Genomic DNA, 17,627 nt, shown 5'->3' with positions numbered 1-17,627 from the left:
TAAATCGGACCAAATCAGAAACAAGTCGTGATATGGACAAGAAATTTTCTCTCTTTCATTTTCTCTCTCTCTCTCTTTTTGGTAGCTCATTCCATTCTGAGATACACGTGTGGATATCCTTTCACTTATTAGTAGACTGATTTTTCGGGCGAGAAAGCAGCGGTCACTTTTTATTATTGATCGATCTGATGATGAGGGACGTCGGCAAGGCTTAGGCAAGTGCTCAGACACACGTGAGCTGCCTTGATATCCAGTAGCCGATGTCTAATTGGACGGGCGTACCCAAACTTGTCCCACACGTGACAGTCAGTAAGGGATACTAATTACAGAGTTAATGTCTCACACGAGATAGTATGAAATATCAATTCCAATAACCCAGGAGACAGCGATTCCAGAAGTTAGAAATATAAAGTTCTGAAAATACAATAATAATACCAATATCTGATTTGTACTCTTCAACAAATTGCAATCATTACGAATCCCTCTAAAATCAAAATACATAGATCTATACAATGTATGGTTAACACTTTCATGTGATTATTATTAAGTATTAAGCATATAATTAATAACTAGGTACATATTATAATTTATTTAAGAAGCTCTCAATTGTTTTTATTGACACATTATAAACAATGTGATCACCCCTTCTTACACGTCATACATAAAATTAATACCAAACTCTCTCCAACACATCTCTGTTTATGAATGCAATCGTACATGATTCTTACTTCTTCAAGGTCTTGAGGTAAAAGTGACACAAACTGCATCTTTGACATATCCCCAAAGAAAAAAGTCAGACTAGGAGAAGAAATGTCTGGAGGAAGTGAAATAGGGAGAAGAATATGACAAGGATGTCTTTTACTACCTATCGTGTTCAACATCTACTTGAAGGGTTTAGTGAAGAACGGTTTTCAGAACATGGAAGGGGTGACAGTAGGAAGAAGAAGAATAAAGTGCATAAGATAAATGCAAACAAGACGAAGACCATGCTTGTCGGAAGAAAAATAAAGGAAGTAAACGTGCGAACATTAAATGAAGCAGTAGAGCAAGTGGACAGCTTCAAATACTTACGGTGTACTATAAGCAGTAACATGAGCTGCTGCCAGAAGTCAAAAGAAGGATAGCAATGACAAAGGAAGCTTTTAATAGAAAAAAGAGTAGGCCTATCTTCTGCGAATAAACTGGAAAAAAAACTAAGGAAGATATTAGTAATGTGCTTTGTGTGGAGTGTGGCATTGTATGGAGCAGAAACATCGACATTACGACGAAGTGAAGAGAAGCGACTAGAAGTATTTGAAATGTGGATAGGAAGAATGATGGAGCGTGTGAAATGGACAGAGAGATTAAGAAATGAAGCTGTGTTGGAAAGAGTGGGTAAAGAAAGAATGATGCTGAAATTGATCAGGAAGAGAAAAAGATATTGGTTGGAAGAGTTCGAAGCAGAAGAAGACATCAGAAGATATATGAATCATGTGCGGAAACTAAGAGGAAGGCAGAAAATAGGAAAGATTGGTAATAATTATTAAGAGATGTTGATGATGACGATGATTATGATATGGATGGCGATTATAATGACTGAGATGTTTGTGAAGATTATAGGGATGATAATGAAGATGAAGATAATTAAGGAGAGGAAAATAACAAGATTAAGGAGAAAGTCAATGACGAAGATGGTGGTGGTAGTGGTGGTGGTGAAGGCGGCGGTGATAGCGATGATGCCACTCCTGAGTTAAGGTTTATTAATATCAAGTATTGGTCTTAAATAACCCTTCATAGAGAATTAATTAAGCTCGGATACACTCTGCAACGCCACAGAACCTCTGCAGTTGGGAAGCATCGCAAGACGGCAAGAGCGTGAATTACAAGTATATCAAGATGAATCCTACGGAGAGCGCGCGGAACTGTGTAACAGCTATGAAATTGAACCCGCAGACGTCGCAGACTGAGGAGGGCTTTGTGCTGGCAAGCGAGCGTCTGCGAGCCGGGATCTTCATCGCACCACGTCACATCTGGGGCCACCCAGTCTCCATACGAAGGGTAACAAATGTGGTTATGCACTACGCCATAATGGTACCGGTTCAATTCTTGAAAGATTTTCTTTCGAACCTTTCGCAACGAACTACGCCTCTTTTGCCGTGTAGATATTCACGTCGTTGTTTACAGACATCGCCAATGCTTACATAAATATCAAAATAATTTTTGCTGTAACATAAATCATCAAAGTCGCCATCATCATCATCATCATCATCATCATCATCAAACAACCTCAGAATCAACATGATGAACTGCATCAGTAGCTTCAATTGCACCAATGACATCATCATTAGCAACATCATATTCAATATGAACAATAGCTTCTCCACTATCAATATAATCGATAACATGAATACCCTCACTATCATAAGCAGCATATTAACCATTAACAAGTAATAATTAACATAATTATGGAGCGTATTTTCTGGCAATAGCGATACGCACGAAATTATCTACAATTAATTACTTTCTAGATTTACCTTTCTATACAGGGTGTTAAAAAAGTATCCAATATCTTAGGAGGTGTTAGTATACATCAAAACAAGAAAATAATGTCTAATAAACATGGGTCCTACAACACATACTTTCTGAGATCTGAACACTTGTTCATAGGAGGTGCTCAATGTGACGTCCATTCATGGCAATACATTCCTCTCCCCTTCGGCTTAAGGAATCACGCACTCTTTGAAATTGACCTGGTTGTTCTTGATAACCAAAAGTGTAAGGATTTAGGTTTGGGGAACGAGCAGGCCAAGCTGTGGGGCCTCCCCAATCAATCCAGCGGTCCTGAAATGTCTGCGTCAGTTGTTCATGCTCACTGCGGAAAAAATGTGCTGGAGTGCCATCATACATGAACCACATCTGCAGTCTTTGCTGACATGGCACATACTCCAGCAAGGTAGGCAATACGTTAATAAGGAAGTCCTGATAACGAGCCCCAGTTAATCTCTGTGGTAGCACGTATGGCCCTTAATCTATCGCCAAGAATGCCTGCCCATATGTTGATTGAGACTCGGTGCTGATGCCTTGTTTCTTCAACTGCATGGGTATTTTGATCAGCCTACACATGCTGATTACAAAAATTCACACCACCATCTCTGCTGAACCCCGCTCATATCCGCAACCAAACTTTTGTTTTCAGTATTCCTTGCGACGTATCAGTATTCCATGCCAGGGTGTCAACTACGGTATGATTATCTGGTAGTCTTCCGTATTGTAGGGCAGAGAAATGCATTGCCATAAATGGACGTCACATTGAGTACTTCCTATGAACAAGTGTTCAGATGTCAGAAAGTAGGCTATGTGTTGTAGGGCACATATTTATTAAACATTTTTTCTTGTTTTGATACATACTATCACCTCCTAAAATATTGGATACTTTTTTTAACACTCTGTATACCTAAAATACCATATTTAAGCAAAACTAACTCATCAAATAACACAAAATTTGATCATTGCGCGAAACATGCCAATAACCACGAAATATACCTCCTAGGGCCTATAGCCTATTACAAAAACTACAAAATACGAGTGTACACCAAAATTTTATTCAATTTTCTTAAAACCCATGTTTGTGACTGTTGTTTCAGTTAATTTGTCAATCGCTTCGTAATGTCAATAATTTTCTCTATGGATATTGTGTACATTTTCTACAGTTATCTCTACAGCTATCGAAAAGAATGTCGATTTCTGCAGTCGATTTTTAAATCTTTGCTGCATTAAGTTATGTACCGGAGGCCACAGCAATTTTATGCGAAAAGGTTTATGTGTGGGGGGAGGGGCTAATAGAGCACCGCAGCGAATTTGGTGTGAATTGTTTGCAAGCAGTGAGTGCGGTTCTTTACGTCTAATGTGGGCAGCGAGAGAGGCTTTCCTGCGTACGCGAATAAATCATTGACTGTCGTTCCTGCAAACAATATAGAAACCATTCGAAGTTCTTAGCCTATTTTGTTGATGTTGATATATGATAAAAAGTAACGAAAAGTTTTATATTAAACATAACATAATACAGTTCTGATCAAGAAGAGAGAGAGGAATTGGTTGGGTCACTGGCTGAGAAGAAACTGCCTATTGAAGGATGCACTGAAAGGAATGGTGAACGAGAGAAAAATTCGAGGCAGAAGAAGATAACTTATCAGATGACAGACGACATTAAGATATATGGATAATAACGAAGACAAAGAGAAAAGATTGAAGAATGCTGGGTTTGCAATGGAAGACCTGCTCTTGGCAGAAAACTATGAATTAATGAATGAGCAATACATTTCATTGAAAACTTATTTTACGTAATACTCGCCAAAATAGTGGCAGATTTAACAGTGAAATCAACATTTTATTCAATCAAAAATAGGTCCTAAACATTAGCAATGCCGTATTACCATCCGTACCATGAATGATATGAAATCCATCGATATCAATGTCATGATCATCGTGATCATAATCATTACTATCAATAATATAATTAAAACCATTATCACTCGACTGCACGTACACTTGCTACTGACTAAAACGTAGTACTGTATCAATACTTTTTTTTTTTGTATTTCTGCCGTTTCGGATTCTTCTATTCTAAAACAAAATTTCTTTAAAGATTCTCTCGTTTCTATTTCAGATTCAGTCAAATGAAGAGTTATAGATTATACCCGTTTCACGTTTTCACTAAATATTACGTGCATGCGTAATTAATACACAATGTTTGTAACTTGCGTTAGGTGTTTCAGTACTTTCTACACTCACTTTATGTAGATGGCTAAGAAGTGATACCTGTGATTTTGCAGGTAAATAAAAAAACTGTTTTAAAAATTAATTTTTGTGAAAACAGACACTCTATGCTTTTGATTTGCAGTATCTTCCACTCCAAGATAAAAATTTTGTGAACATAATAATATAGTTGATATAAATAATAATAATAATAATAATAATAATAATAATAATAATAATAATAACAATAATAATAATAATAATAATAATAATAACATAGTTAAACTAAATTATAATTTTTGCAGATACGAGGTATCACTTGTTAGCCATCGATAAGAGAATAAATGGATAGTTTTAAGCTTTTGGTTGTCACTGTACTTCCACCAATGTTACGTAAATTACACTTGACTAATGACACTTTTTATCCACCTAGTCATTCATCACAGTATACAAAGCGAGATGACTATAAGCAAGTATGAGAGCAGATCTGAGTTTTAATGTCGTGGCTACGTATCCTGCATTTATTTATGTTCGGAAATTATGTCTCTAGCGATGGTTACAAGTTCAGAGGGTCCGGATTCGATTATCAACAGAGCAATTGAAATTTCCCTCTCTAGCTGAGGGAGTGAGTGTCTCTTTCTTGCTTCATGTTGACCACTCGAAGAGCAAGTTCGGCTATTTGTGAGAGTCCCGCTTTGGTTTAAAATTCTCACAGAAGTGAAAATGGTACGGGTTATTAAAGTTTCAGTCACTGAAATGTTTTGATTATCAGGATTATTATCTTCAGGAGAATTACATTTAGCAGATTACTAACGAATTATAACAGTATTCTTAGTATAAGTATGTATTGATAATAAAATACTACAGCCAGTAATTTAAGAAATGAAAAGAAGATTAGAAAGTGTCTGGAAATAAGAGTGGCACATCGTTAGAACAGCAGCCAGTATATCAAATTTCTACGCCAAAGACTCGGGTTTAAATTCCTGTCAGTCTAAGTAGAATTTGAAAGGAACACACAGACAATTGCTAAATATTTTCTAGGGATACTCCCACCTCCTATCTATGAAGTATTCCTTGCAATTTAATTTTCAAAACTGCATGATAACTTGGAAAGCCTTCTGAATTTGACAATATGAATTAAGAGACAAATATACGATTACGATATTAACAATAAAATAAACTAAATATCAAAGAATGTGTAACCACCGACGTAGTTCAGTTGGCTGGCGCGTTTGTCTACTGATTTGGAGTTAAACTCTAACAGTTCGGCTCGGGCTGATTATCTTGTTGGTTTTTTCCGACGTTTTCCCAAAGCGTAAGGCGAATATTAGGTAATCTAAGGTAATCTATTGCGAATTCTCTACATCATCTCTCCAAATACCATGTCGCTATTACCAATTCCATCGACGCTAAATAACCGAGTAGCTGATACAGCGTAGTTAAATAATCAACTACAACTAAAAAATATTAGGAATAATGATAGATTTGAAAAATGAAGTGAAGTTAGGCCCTATGCACTGAAATTCTGCGAAGTGTTTTATGGTTAAGAATAATATTACGAATAGGCCCTACTAAAAATAAAAGTAAACTTGAAGAGTGCGTTAAGTTCATTTTTATGAGAGAACTGGGCTAGTGTTTTTATCCACCTGTCTACGAACTGAGCGAGTTTTGGGATCACACTCTTTAATTGAAGGGTTCAGAACCATAGTGGGCCAAGTGCCATTTACTAAAACCATAGAAAACAAGAGTTAAAATAAAGTTATTACCATAATTCAATAGAAACATATAGCAAGTAATATAAAGTAAACACATTAAAACTAAATGATGTCAATCTTCATTAAACTATGGCATTCACTTAACCTTAACCCTTGCTTTCTCCGTTTTTAATAAATGGCGCCTGGCTCACTATGGCTCTGAACCCTTTAATCAAGGCCTCTAAAATAAGATTTCTTCTATCTATGAAATAAAAACTCGAACAACAGGTAAATAATAATAATAATAATAATAATAATAATAATAATAATAATAATAATAATAATAATAATCCATGGCGCTACAGCCCGTGAAGGGCCTAGACCGACCAGCCGGCTGCTGGTCTCACGTCCACATACCGAAGCACAGGTGGACGATCATCCAACCAGAATGGAGGTATCGTGTGGTTAGCACGATGATTCCCTCAGCCGTTATAGCTGGCATTCGCAATCGGATTTCGCTACCTATTGTACGAACAACAGGTTAAGATACCTAAGAAAATTGCACATATTTTCATTCTTGTGCAAATAGAAGAATAAGTTAACACGATATAGGCCTACTTATAGAGAATAAACCCAAAGAGACTTTCCAAACAAGAGTAACCTAAGGATTGCAAAGGAGAAAAAGAGATGTTGAGAGATAGAAAGAGAGATGGAAATGATTAAATTGGGACTGATAATTTTGATCGTTATCTATCCTTAATTTGTTTAGTTTTTTTTTTTTTTTTTAATCCATCGTAAGACTATACATAGCTATTGTAAGTTTAGAAAAAAATACATACGAAATAAAAATACACAGTTCTATAGTAGGCCTATCGTGTTGACAAGTAAATTAACTGGTCGTGGTGTTGCGTGTTGTTTTCGTACTTCTGGAAAGTTCGCGCGCAATGATCCTCGAGGTCACTACATCAACGAGTTTTTCGTCTGTTTACTCAGTCCACGTTTGCAAATACCGAGAATATAATTTGAAATAGACTACGGTCGACTTACTACAAATTATTTTTTACTCGACAACTTATACCATTCTATCAACACTGAATAAACTCTGACATAGTAATCATAATACAATTTAATATTAAATAACCTCAAGTTATTTGAATAAGAATTGTGGAAATGAATTCTGAAACATAATAAATTGTGTTACATGTAAAAAGTGAGACAGTAGGCTACAGTTCTACCATTTGGAGGAGTCTTCGTACAGTTTCAGCAAACTGGACATTTAAAGTTGTAAGTTCACAACATTACTTTAATGATAGTTGTTTTCAACTACAGACCGTTATTCTGCATCCAAATTGAGCATCGGCAAGAAACTACCGACAAATTTTGCCTGTAGATCTCCATCAGCTATAGAATTCTTTACGAACCTGAAATTTACGATACAGGGCACACAGTTTTACATCCCTCACAGACGACACTATGCTAAGAATTTTATCGTCCTCTAAAATGCATCGCCCTTCTCCAGTATGAAGCCAGGAATCTCGATTTCAACAGCTAGCATGGTAGTCATTAGACCACCGCCGAGAACGAATTGATAGTTGTAGGGTAAACTGAAGAATTTTTAGCTTGTTATCTAACGACACTGTATCAACTAGGCTTACTAGGTTATTTAGTGTCGAAGGTATTAATGAAAGCGAGATGAGACCGAGGATTCGCCATATATTACCTGACATTCGCCTTACGGTTGGGTAAAACATAGGAAAAACCCATGCAGGTAATCAACACAAGAGGGAATCGAACCTGCGCCCGAGAGTAACTTCGGATAGGCAGGCGAGCGGACTTAGCTACGCCGGTGGCCAGACCGAAGAATTACTGAGAGAAAACTTTAAATTGCGAATGATACTTAGTCTATTTCATGCTTTTGGCTTAAGGGACCTGTGCATTGTTTTCGAAGTTGAAACATCACTAACTAATAACACGTTTAGTCTCGAGTGAGTTTTTGGATTAAGTATGAAATTAAATGAAACTATATTATTATTATTATTATTATTATTATTATTATTATTATTATTATTATTAAGAATCCATTAAAACAGTGATAGGCGATAGAGAAAATACCTGTACCTCAAATCATAAGCACTGTCCATCAGTAGTGAGAAACATCATCTGATTGAAGTTTCAGATGAAGTATTGCTAAATTTCTGGAATATCACATTTTTAACTAGCGTAATTGCTGTTTGAATTATATTTTTCATCGAAACAAGGTTTTGCGAGGCCAACATAGACGTAGACTACTTAATATACTGTAGACTAATATTATCTCAATAGATGGTCGAAACAAAATAATTACTTAGAAGAAACCACTCTGACATCCATCTTCGTTCATCGCATAACACAGTTTATTTACTACAGCGAAATACCATGATCTGAATTGGGCTGCAAATGTGGTACCTCAGACGGTTTTGGCTTGAAATTCTGCGGCATTTCTCATTATGGTAATAGAAATAACTATTTTCGAGGGTAGAATCCCAGTTCTCATAGAAACAATACTGTTTTAAATACAATATTTGACAACGGTTAAATGACGATTCAAGGAAAACCAAATTATAATTATGGCGGGTGAAACAAAATTACTTAATAGGAAACCAATCTGACATCCGTCTTCGTTCATCGCATAACACAGATTATTTACTACCGCGAAACACCATATTTTAATTGGGCTGCAGCTAAGAAGTCGCAGGAAAAGAGAAATAGCAGTTTTCGAAATTCGAATTCCAATTCTCACAGAAAGGATGATGTCTTACATTGCAGTATGTAACATTGATTAAATAACGAGTTGGGGAAAATAAAATTATTCTGAGAAAGTCTACATTAAAACAATTTTCCATCACCAACTAGACACGACCGAGCATAAGGGGTGAGTTTGGGTGTTTAGCCCCACATTTGGGAAGAAGTCGTGAGCTAGAAAGTGAAATAGTTAAATATATCTGTGTGATATAGATTGGCTATAATATCGACAGTATAGCTATTCTAACTAATAAACAACTGAAGGTTCACAATAAACAAGGTTCACAAAACCCCCCTGAGCAAGGCCCTCAACTAGACTTGTATTATAGCCTGTAACATCAGCCTGGGATCGAATGTTGGCAAGATTTACGAGAATCCATAATATTCCTTGGGACGCACCTGACAACTTTCTATTTATGGCTATTTAAGAAACTTTCTGGAATATCACGTAAGATAATGTGTTTTTCAACGCATCGGACTTCGATTGTTTTGATTTAAAGAACTTTGGGTAATCTTACATTTGAACAAGAGAATAGGTTCGAACTCTGTTCTCATACAAATAAGTCAATCCTTATAGTGGTAGACTAAATATAACGGTCATGGAGAAATAAAATTAGTGATAGAAAACCTCCCTCACTCCATTAGCTATAGTATAAGTTGGGGATCGAATGCCAAACCGTTTAACAAGAAATCACAATCTCATTTAGATAACAGCTGATATCTCGCTTACGGTTATGGCTTACAGAAACCTCGTAGAATTTCACATTATAACAAGAATTTATTCTCGTGGTTTGAGCCAAAACCAAAATAAATAATCTAAAAAGTTTCTGTAAACGGAAGGCGCCAATATTCTCCAACTCACGAATTGACTCCCTCCGTTTTTACGCTCTTCCTTACTTGGGAGCGCAGAGATGGGTGTTTAAATATAGAGCATGGTCGCTTACTTGACAAGTACTTACCAAGCAAAACTCTTCTAGGAACACGCGAGTCTTTTTGAGTCACTATACTTATTTAGCAGCCAGCCACTTGACTGTTTAAAATGTCTCATATAAATCAAACACTGTTTTTTTTATTTGGAGTCCCAGAACAGTCAATGTTCGATCGAGTAAACACACAGTTTATCACACCACGTACACACAACACAGAGTTTTAAACTGTCGGAGAAGAGCTACAGTTTCAATTAAAATATCTTTCCACAGTCAGGACTTCAGATAATGTATTATCCTTCCACTAAATAACTTCACAAGCACACACACGCCCATTAAAACCAGTACACATGATTTTGACGTCCTGAAAAAGCAGACGATATTTCAGAAACATCGACGCAAATGTCAAAATATGATAGTCTAAATTTCTTGCTACGTTGATTTAAACATATAAAATCCAATAGACTTAAAATTAAAGTAGGTTTATTAGTTCGAAATATGAAACTGTTTTTTTCAGTGGATTTCACTGCTTCATTCAAAAACACTGCGAGTTGAAATATCTCACCAACCAAACCTCCGCTCGGCTGCGAACCGACTGTGACATCATTCCGAGTTACCGCAACAGAAGTGTTAGGAACCCTCTGGTGGCAGTTGCGATAACTACCTACCGCTCCAAGATGCTATTGGTTGGCTACCGTTGTGATGGGCGTGTACGAGATTGGGTGCGAAAACAATTACATGTGATTCTAAATGAATGCAATTCGCTAACTCCCTACTTACCTTCACACCTGGCGACGGCGTGGGGACGAGATCAGGGGAAGGGGAGGGATGTACACTGGAGACACTACTAACTGGTTCGATGTAGTGACAGCGAGCTAAAAAAAGGAAAAATAAGTGCTTCGAGTTTTGATTTATTATCTGTCAGGAAGCTATGTGGTTTATTAGAGATCTGCGATGAACTAAACACTCCTACGGAGTTAGTGAACCTGCTGGACGGAATCCGTTGTTATAAAGGAGACCGGCCATTTTATTTATGCGCTTTACAGAATTAACAGCAAATCCATTTTCACAGTTGCATTAGTAAAAGACTTAAGTAACAGAAATCAAATTTTCCATTTTGGAAAGCAGAGTTCAAGTCGTGAAAAACCCATATGGAAATTTGAAGACGGTTTGGAGAAGGCCTTTTCGGGGTACACTCGTTCCACTTACAAATCGTACCCTGTCAGGGGCGTACGCAAGGGGGGATGTTATAGGGTTAGAAGTAGAACCTTCCCTTGAACTTGAAAAATGGCATGTTTAGATTTGAGTTTTTTTTATCCATAATCGTTTTCCCTTCTCTAATTTTTCACTATCAGAGTAACAAAATCTACAGCGACATAAGGCATAGTCCTCCTACCCCTCCAATAGGATTCATCATGCCAGTTTTATTCTTTATCCTTGGCCGAGTTCAAGTTCCATTATTGTGTTTAATAATTACATTCATTTCAATATATTCGATTGTATCCATATATTTTTCTGTTATGTAAAGTAAAGTGTATTATCTATCAAACACAAATAACTGTTGACTAAATATAATTTAAATGATAATTGTGTAAGTGTAATAATGACACAAACATTTTTTATTATACAAAATTAAACAGAAGCTAAAATGTGTTAAAAATCGGATGTCTGTGAAAATATTACGTTTCAAAGGTTTTATAAGGATAGGCCAATTCATGAATATATCTAATATTAAAGAATATAGGCCTACCCTAAGATAATAATAATAATAATAATAATAATAATAATAATAATCCTTGGCTCTACAGCCCATGAAGGGCCCAGATTGACCAGCGGGCTGCTGGCCTCACGTCCATATGCCGAAGCAGAGGTGGATAATCATCCAACCAGAATGGAGGTATCGTGTGGTTAGCACGATGTTCCCCCCAGGCGTTGTATCTGGCTTTCGTAACCGGATTTCACTACCTATCGTAGCTCCCCAAGTGCATCACGATGCTGGGTGGGGGCATACACTGGCCGAAATTTCATGAGACAATTTCTTCCCCATGGGGACTCGAACCAGCGCGCATTCCGTAACGCGAGTCTTAGGCAGGATGCCTTAGACCACGACGCCACGGAGCGGGACGTAAGATAATAATAATAATAATAATAATAATAATAATAATAATAATAATAATAATAATAATAATAATAGTCTAATAATAATAATAATAATAATAATAATAATAATAATACCGGTACATAAAATTTAAAGACATAAGTCAAAAGACAAAGCAATAGCATTTGTGGAGGTGTATCAAATTCTACAGTTTGGATCCCTCATTAGAGGTCTTTTTCTTTCTCCACTCTGTTCTGTCTTAGTCGTGCTGATGAGAACCGAATAGTTCGAAACCGGTGATTCGGAAACTGGGGTAAAGAATATCGTCCCATTTTGTGTTGTCACCAGTCAAAACCTTTGGAAGATCCAAAAACTGCAAAAGGATAATACCAAAAGCGGTCAAAGGATCAAACCTTTGGAAAAGACTCGTGAAAACACAAACTTGTGATTTTAAGAGTGTAAACTCTAATTGTTGTTTTGCGTTTTTCTCTGTTTCGGCTTCAATTCGCCTCTTCAGCTAGAGAAGTGTGATGACAAAAATCTGTCGATCACTACTCTAGGGCAGAGTGGAGAAGGAAAGACCTCTAACGAGGAATCCAAATTGTAGAATAAAATTTAAAATACTGGTATTGTAAATTGTAAACAATTTTAATAATAACCTCACTTGACAAAATCCTGCGTACGCCACTGTAGCCTACCCTGTGAATTAAATTCTCTATTACTGTCATTATTATTTTATCATCACTGCTGCATGAGGAAGTACGCAACTTTTGGACTCGTAATTATTACGTCATCTTCTCTGTGAACATACTGAAAATTCGCAGTTATCCCGGGAAGACGAAAAACACAGCAGATAATCCAATCTAAGTTAGTTATAAATTCATCCATAATCCATAATCTACCGTCCGCTTAATATCTCGTCCTTCCTTTCCGAATTTGTCAGTCACTTCTAAATTCTGTTTTATTGTTCGAACAATTTTCCCCCGTTTTTCAGTCATGACTCATACAAGAGACGTAAAATCTTTTATAGAGCTGTCATAAAGAAAATTACTTTCAAAAGAGACAAATTAAAATTTTCCACAGCTGCAGATTTCGAGTGCCATTTTTTTTTTTTTTTTTTTTTTTTTTAGTTATCAATAACAATGAAAATGGTGATTAACTTAAATCGCAAGTAAATCATAATAAGAATCTGTCGTGAAATGAATACAGGCAACACTTCATTATGCCAATAAATGAATGAGTAAATAAATAAATAAATAGACGAATGAAAGAATAAATAAATAAGTAAATAAATAAATAAATAATTAAATAAATAAATAGACTAAGCTTGAACCTACACGGATAAGTTAAACCCGTAAGAGAATAATACAAATGCATGAATCAACGGTAAGCTACAAAAATACCCATCAATGAATGCGAGTCTAAACAAAACGTAGACCCACTAATAAATGAGGGTCTGAAACAAATAAATACGCACGGAAAAAATTAATTATAAAAAAAATGCACGAATAAACACGGGTCTGAGAAAATAAATAGCCTACGCACGAAAAAAATGAGACTTAAGAAACGCACGAATAAACCTGAGCCTAAAAGAAAAGAAAAAAAAACGCACGAATAAACGCGAGTCTGAAAAAAAAAAAAGAAAACTGCACAACCAATCACGAGTCTGAAAAAAAAGAAAACCGCACGAATAAACGCAAGTCTGAAAAAAAACGTACAAATAAACGCGACTCTGAAAAAAAAAATTGCACAATCACGCGTCTGAAAAAAAAAAAGAAAACAGCACGAATAAACATGAGTCTGAAAAAAAAAAGAAAACTGCACGAATAAACGCAAGTCTGAAAAAACCGAAAACCGCAAGAATAAATGGGACTCTGAGAAAGTGAAAACCGTACGAGCAAACACGAGTCTTAAAAAAAAAAAGAAAAAACGCACGAACAAACACGAGTCTCGAAAAAAGAAAACGCACACGAGTAAACGCAAGTCTGAAAAAAAACGCACGAATAAACGCGACTCTGAAAAAAAAGAAAACCGCACGAATAAACGCGAGTCTGGAAAAAGAAAAGGAAACCGCGCGAATTAATGTGACCTGATGAAAAAAGGAAAACTGCACGAATAAACGCAAGCCTGAAAAAACCGAAAACCACAAGAATAAATGGAATTCTGAAAAAAATGAAAACCGTACGAATAAACACAAGCCTTAAAAAAAAGAAAATTGCACGAAAAACGCAATTTTGTAAAAAAAAAAAAACCGCACGAATAAACGGAGCCTAGAAAAAAAAAGAAAATCGCACTAATAAATGCGAATCTGAAAAAAGCGCACAAATAAACGCGAGTCTGGCATAGATAAAGAGAAGTGGATGGATGAACGCAAGTCTGAAAAGAAAACGCATGAATAAACTCGAGTCTGAATAAAACGAACGAATAAACGCGAGTCTGAAAATAATTCAGGAATAAATGCGAGTCTGGAAAAAAAGAAGAAAAAAGTGCACGATAAACGTGAGTGTGGGAAGAAAACGCAGGAATAAACGCGACTCTGGAAAAAGAGAGAAAATACATTAATAGGCTAAACGCCAGTCAGAAAAAAAGAAAAAAAAAACGCAAATCTAAACACAGGTCTGAAAAAAAAAACGCGAGTCGAGGGCTTAATATGAAATTAACATAACTGAATTCAGTTCTTTATTCACAACAAATTTCCATGAACTATGTAGGGCCTATACCATCATAGCCTATTTTGTAGTTACGAATTGTAGTCTATTATATAGCCTACAAGACTGATCGGAAGTGAGTTACGATTTTTTGTAACCAATTGAAGGACGAATTTGTTATCGATTTGTGTAAGAATCTAAAAACTTAAATTTTTGTAGTTACGTTAGTTTCACACTAAGCCCTCGGGATGTGATAAAAATAAAGAAACGCACAAATAGACTCGAGTCTGGAAAAATGAAGAAAAAACTCGCGAATAAGAGCGAATTTTAAAAAAGAAAAACACACGAATAGTGACGAGTCTGAAAAAACGGGAATCTATTATTATTATCATCGTGATCATCATCATCATCATCATTATCTTCACCACTCAGTAAAGCCACTCTGTTTCACCTCTTAAGCTTTAATTCTGTCATTATCACATACTGAAAATGAACTTCCTTTTGTAACAATTTCTTGCTTGATAGTCTTCAGTATTTCCCTTCATGACTATAAATAAAGCTAGCTACAAAACTGAACATCATGGCTTCCCTGCATTCTGATGATGATGCCATAATCTCTGACGAGATATTAAAGATATAAGTTAGGTAGCCTATTGTTTCATAAATATTCAGTTACTGGTGACGACAAAATAGCCTATATACATGGAAAATTATGGGCAAAAAATCTCTAAAGATTCCACTTAAAATTCTTTCGTGAACAATATCATAGTTTCGATCATAAGTTTATATTCTTCTTCAGCAAACTTTCGTCCTTTATAATCGCGAAAATATATCACATGAAGTACCGATACTGAAGTTTCATAGAGTACAGTACTCTACATTGTCAGACACTGAATTAAATGTAGGACGCGGGAGCTCAAACGTATGTGCAATCGTGGGATTAAGAAGTGGATGAACTCACGCATAAACCTACTCTATGACACCGGTTGAGAATTAAAGACTGGTGATACAAAGTCTATGAGTGTATGGAAGAAAATATTCAACACAAGTCAGAATTTCAATCAAAAAGAAGGAAACTCACAACACATTTCAAAATTTTGACACTATTTAAAGGTCTTGGCTTGCTTGGCTTGATTTTTCGAGGGCTGAACTCGGGACGGGTTCTTACAATTAGATATGCTTTAGCATAGGTGGGATTCGTGAATCGATGCTGACAGGTGGGTCATCCTACCTCAGCCTCTGAAAGAGCCAGGTCCCATCCGCATACGACTGTCTGATAAGTTCCAAGGGCTTGGAGTCTCAAGCTCTTCTTGTATCACCATTGTGAATCCGACGCTTACAGGTGGGCCAGCCTACTCAGCCCCTGATAGAACTATATCCCATTAGCACACGAGTATCCTGGTAAGGCCCAGGGTCCGAAGCTCCAAACCCTTCCTATAAGAGCATCGAAAACCCGTACTATCTCTAAGACTTTATTTTAGCCTATTTTTACTATTACAGATGATGCATTGAGGAAAAAGTGGAGTGGTGGTGGAATGGTAAAAGGAAACGGGAGTATCCCGAGAAAGGCGCTTGCCCGTCGATCCGCAGTTGCGCTTGGGCACGGGTTCGATTCCCTGGATGGGTTTTCCGAGGTTTTCCCCAATCATAAGGCAAATGTCAGGTAATCAATGGCGAATCTTTGGCCGCATCTCGTCAAATATGATCTTACTTTCACCAATTTCATCGACGCTAAATAATCTCGTGGTTATACAGCGTTATTAAATAACCAAATAAATAAATAAATAAATCCTGAGAAAAAACCCTCTGTAATGTCTCCTTTGTCCATAATAAATTTCACCACGATCTGCCCGGGGATCGAACCGGGTCGTCTGGATGGAAGACCAAAGCGCCAGTGTTGAACCATAGACGTAGTTTAAAGGAGGTCTTACTGCTCAATCAAATAAAATAGGTCTAATCAACTGAAAGCAAACAAATCTGATGAAGCTATTCTAATTTACTGCGAATCTATTATCAGAAGAAATGTTTTTTAAATTCTAAGACATTTAAAAACCTCTTTCTGAATCAGAAGATTTCAGAATAAAAATTGCTCGCCATTTTCTTGAAGTTCTCTGCTGCGCGTACAGATATCACAAAACCAACAAGACAGCAGCGTTCTCTTATTGTGAAGATGGTTAAAATAATAGTTGAAAGTAACGTAGTTAACAATGTTAGACTATAGCAGTCATTTACAACCGATGAGCAGCAAATGATCCGTTGGTGTGCTGGGAGGAAATTGAAATAGTAAAGGTTGCCGTAGAAAAATTTGAAAAATTAGAAGTTATAAGATTAGTAAAAAAACGTGAGTCCACAAGTCAACATTCAGTAAACACAGTGTAGGGCGAAGAGAATGATTGACGCACAGCCGGTGTTGCAGATAGGCCTAAGTAAAGTTAGAATATCGTACCAACCTTAAGAAAAATTTTATTTCACTTGTCTTTATGGTTGGAGAAGGAAAAAAGATATAATAATAATAATAATAATAATAATAATAATAGCTTAATATATCGAAATAATAGCCGTCCAAATCTTGGATTTAAACTATCGGCATCGTAATCAATTCAAATGAACAAAAAAGAAAATGTAAATTAATGTTAAAAAATACATACTGAAATTAAAAAAAATAATATTCTGCGACAAGATGTGGTAGCTATCAAAACGATAATAATAATAATAATAATAATAATAATAATAATAATAATAATAA

The 17,627-nt window shown here is 36.1% G+C and overlaps 1 protein-coding gene and 1 long non-coding RNA gene across 3 annotated transcripts in view; one reads left to right on the top strand and one right to left on the bottom strand.

Annotated features, from left to right (window-relative positions):
- LOC138703360 (fibroblast growth factor receptor homolog 1-like) overlaps window positions 1–10,747 on the bottom strand; it is a 435,775-nt gene extending 425,028 nt beyond the window's left edge. For both annotated transcript variants that reach the window (XM_069831162.1, XM_069831163.1), the window contains exon 1: window positions 10,169–10,747. The gene's annotated coding sequence lies outside the window, so the exon portion shown is untranslated. The remainder of the gene's footprint in view (window positions 1–10,168) is intronic.
- Window positions 10,748–13,331: 2,584 nt separating this feature from the next.
- The window catches only part of LOC138702725 (uncharacterized), a 100,968-nt gene continuing 96,672 nt past the window's right edge, over window positions 13,332–17,627 (top strand). The window contains exon 1 of the long non-coding RNA XR_011332879.1: window positions 13,332–13,362. This is a non-coding gene — a long non-coding RNA (uncharacterized lncRNA). The remainder of the gene's footprint in view (window positions 13,363–17,627) is intronic.

The sequence above is a fragment of the Periplaneta americana genome, chromosome 7 (assembly GCF_040183065.1).
Source record: "Periplaneta americana isolate PAMFEO1 chromosome 7, P.americana_PAMFEO1_priV1, whole genome shotgun sequence".
NCBI classification, from domain to species: Eukaryota; Metazoa; Arthropoda; class Insecta; order Blattodea; family Blattidae; genus Periplaneta; species Periplaneta americana.
This window is presented reverse-complemented; position numbering and strand designations above follow the sequence as displayed.